Here is a 3,920-nt window from a genome sequence, read left to right as displayed (position 1 = left end):
AGCATCGTTGCTGTTGGTTTGAGTTTGTGTAACCAGTTTGTTAAGGAATGGATTCTAATTGGTTTTCACTCTGTAGTTTTTCTTTCCTGTGTATGGACTTTGATTCTTGATGTTTTCGGTCGGATGAGCTGCGATTGAGGCTTATGAGATATTCTTGCTTGTGCTTGAACCATCGCGTGTTTCATTTCTGGTTTCCGCATAGGATTTAGATATTCATGTTTGTAATAGGATTTCTTGCTTGGAATTTTTCCAGGATGGTTCAAGTGAATCCTTTATTATTGGTGTGGACTCATCGAGGTAAGGGTTGGATGTCTCAGAAAAATTGAAACACTTTGTTTTATAATGCTCGGAAGAAGGATTAGGTGGTGAACCAATTTCCTTTGGTGTTATGCTTCTTATGGTGACTTATTTCGATTTTCGGTTATGGAATTGAGGTATTTCTAGATTGAATCTGATGTTGTCTTGCTCTTCTGGTTATTGCTAGCTTACATGTTAATTATGATTACTAATATAAAATTAAGGTGTAGATTTGAAAGATGATGAATGTTAATAAATGCTAAGCTACATCTTGCTATTGTTAATGGAATCCCTGGACAGAACTTGACAGAATGTGAATGAATGATGTAAATTTAATTGTTCTTCTGTGGTTGCTTTCTCTCAAGTAATGGGGAGTAAGAAGCGAATAGGATATGTTATTTATGTAGCTAATTGGTTGAGTATGAGCATATGTCGTGACCGTACAGGTTGGGTGCCCCAGGATGATCTCCGGGGAGGGCCCTTCCAAATTTGACTGTTAATTTATTAATGTTAGCTTTGGCTAAGTGACTGCATGTTCTCTAGGAGATACCTCTAGGGTCATAGGATTGTTGACTGACTCTATTAGTGGTTACCGGATATGTGACATATTCACCCTTATTAACTATATAGAAACTTTTACATATCATATCTTTCTTCAGTTTACTGTATTTGAGATAAATTATATGCCTACTAGTTATTATTCCTGCTATTTTATGGATGTCATACTATTCATATCGGATTGTACTTGCTGGGTTCGTAGACTCATGATGCCTACGTTACAGGTGAGGGTGTCTACTAGGATGTGACAGAAGGCATGTGGACGGAGTAGGCGAGGAGGTGAGATGGACGCATGACATTGTCAGGATATTTAGGAGTGCAGAGCAAACTCTTTCCATTGTGAGAGGTTCTTCATTTGTTTAGGGAGAGATTTGAAAATTCATTGTTCCTTTGTTTTGTTAAACACTTGTTTGGGATACTGTCATTTACATTGGGTAAGATAGATCATTTTGATGTAATTGCACTACGGTTATCTACATAGCTGATATCAAGAGGGTTGTTTTTAAAATAAAAAAAAACTTGATCCAAAATTTTGGGATGTTTCAGTAGGTTATCAATAAAAATTTTATTTGGTTTAGGTAACGAGTGATTCTCGATGATGAGTGACTCCCGCCACGTTAGCAATTTGGGAATACAACCCGGAATAAGAAAACCTCATAAGCCTAAGGTATTTCATGATTCTAGGATTATCAAAGTTTTTTTCCAAAATTACCCCGAGGAGGTGGCGGAAGAGAGGGAAAGAGCAAGGGATATGCTCGTGTAACATCCATGGAGCACTTAGCAAGATTTTAGATATTTTTATCATGAATAAAAATAGGCCTTATGTGGAATTAACAAAAATAATAAAAATAAAAGTAGAATCAAAAAGAGAGATGACCAAGGCTTGAACCTTGGATCTTTTACTAGATATATGCATGTGTTAACCAATAGACTAAGAGTAATTATTGTTAAAGAAAGAGGTGACAATCTAGTTAAGGGTAAGAAAAGAGATTTTTCCTTCATTGAGAAGGAGAGGTTAGAGTTGCCTTCTCCCTCTCAAAAGAAAAGAGGATTTTACTTCCTCTTTTCATTAAGGGGAAATAAAAGAAAGGAGAAGGAAAAATACATTTTTCCCTTCCTCCTCTCATGATGAATAAAAGGGGAAATTAAGAAGAAACTTCATTTTCTTCTCTTCCTCCTTCCTCCTTCCTCCTTCCTCCTCTTCCTCACCGTGACCAAGAAACCTCCCCCACCTCTCCTTGCCGAAACCCAAAAACAAAGAAGACCCCTCTCTAGGAAGGCTCCACAAGCAAGATCCCTCTTTCCTTAAGCAAATAAAGATGTAAGTATTCCCTCACCTGTGGTACAAGTTGCTTACGGTTCTCTCAAAAGATTTGAACTCTTAGAATTCGTAATAAAAGAAGAGAAGAAACCATGCTTATGAATTTTGATAGGTTATGATATAAATTTAGTTAGGAAGGAAATTATGTGTGTGTTGTTAAGCTTGATCTTCTTATTAAGATGTTTATTAACCTTCTCTCCTTTTTATAAGTTTCGGTCAAGATAGGAATATAGGGTTCATGAGGCTTAAAACCTAATCTAACTTGCTCATAGATTCATTTATGATGTGATATGAAATTTGCTAGAGATTCATGTTCATATGTTATCTAGAATTTATGTTCTTGCTTGAAGAAAGTTTCGGTCAAGATAGGAATATAGGGTTCATGAGGCTTAAAACCTAATCTAACTTGCTCATAGATTCATTTGTGATGTGATATGAAATTTGCTAGAGATTCATGTTCATATGTTATCTAGAATTTATGTTCTTGCTTGAAGAAAGTTTCGGCCAAGATAGGAATATAGGTTTCATGAGGCTTAAAACCTAATCTAACTTGCTCATAGATTCATTTATGATTGTGATATGAAATTTGCTAGAGATTCATGTTCATTTGTTATCTAGAATCTATGTTCTTGCTTGAAGAAAGTTTCGGCCATGATAAAAAAATTAGGGTTCATGAGGTTTAAAACTTAATCTAACTTGCTCATAGATTTATGTGTTATGAAATTGCTAGAGATTCATGTTCATATGTTATCTAGAACTTATGTTCTTGCTTGAAGGAAGTTTCGGCCATGATGGAAATATTAGGGTTCATGAAACTCAAAACCTAATTTAGTATGATCATAGACCTCCATGTGATATGTTATGAAATTTACTAAAAAGATTTATGTTTACATGTTGTTCATAAGTTTATTTCTTAGTTGTGAAGTTTCGGCCAAGATAGTGATTTAGGGTTTCATAAAGCTCTAAACCTAATTTAGCATGTTCATAGGCTTCATTGTGATATATTATCAAATTGGCTAAGTATTCATGTTAAGAGATTTATTAGAAGTCTACTTCTTATTGCATGATGTTTCGGCTATGATAAATTTTAGGGTTCATGAAGCCCAAAACCTAAGTTAGTATGTTATAAAATGGGATAGAAACTTGTACTTATATGTTGCTTAGAAGTTCCTTTCCTACATGATGGAGTTTCGGCCATGATGAATCCTTAGGGTTCATGAAGCTCCAAACCTAATTTAGTGTGCTTATAGACTTCTTTATGATACATGATGGAATTAGCTAGGTATTCATGCTACATGTTGTTTAGAAGTGTATCTCCTTGGCTTATGAAGTTTCGGCCATGATAAGAATTAGAGTTTCATAAAGCTCAAAACCTAATCTAGCATGCTCATAGACTTCCTTATGATATGTTAGCAACTTGGCTAAGTATTTATGTTCATGTGTTGCTTAGAAGTTTACTTCTTGTTACATGATGTTTCGGCTATGATAAGATGTTAGGATTCATGAAACTCAAAACCTAATTTAGTATGTTCCTAGACTTCTTATGATATGTTATGAGATTTGCTAGGTATTCATGTTGTATGTGGCTTAGGAGTATTCTTTTGTTATGAACTTTCGGCCATGACTATAACTTAGAATTCAAGAAGGTTTTAAACCTAAACTTAGCAAGCCATGAATTTGTTTATGATATGTTTTATGTTTAAGTATGCATGCTTATGATAAAATCAGTAACATGTTGATTATT

The 3,920-nt window shown here is 34.7% G+C and overlaps 1 long non-coding RNA gene across 1 annotated transcript; it reads left to right on the top strand.

Annotated features, from left to right (window-relative positions):
- Positions 1 to 253: 253 nt before the first annotated feature.
- On the top strand, positions 254 to 1,318 carry LOC122001190. Its single transcript, XR_006117295.1, has 2 exons — positions 254 to 297; positions 1,080 to 1,318. It is a non-coding gene; the product is annotated as an uncharacterized LOC122001190 (long non-coding RNA).
- Positions 1,319 to 3,920: the final 2,602 nt, after the last annotated feature.

This window comes from Zingiber officinale, chromosome 7A, assembly GCF_018446385.1.
Source record: "Zingiber officinale cultivar Zhangliang chromosome 7A, Zo_v1.1, whole genome shotgun sequence".
NCBI classification, from domain to species: Eukaryota; Viridiplantae; Streptophyta; class Magnoliopsida; order Zingiberales; family Zingiberaceae; genus Zingiber; species Zingiber officinale.
The sequence above is the reverse complement of the archived record's forward strand: the minus strand, read 5'-3'. Positions and strand labels throughout refer to the sequence as shown.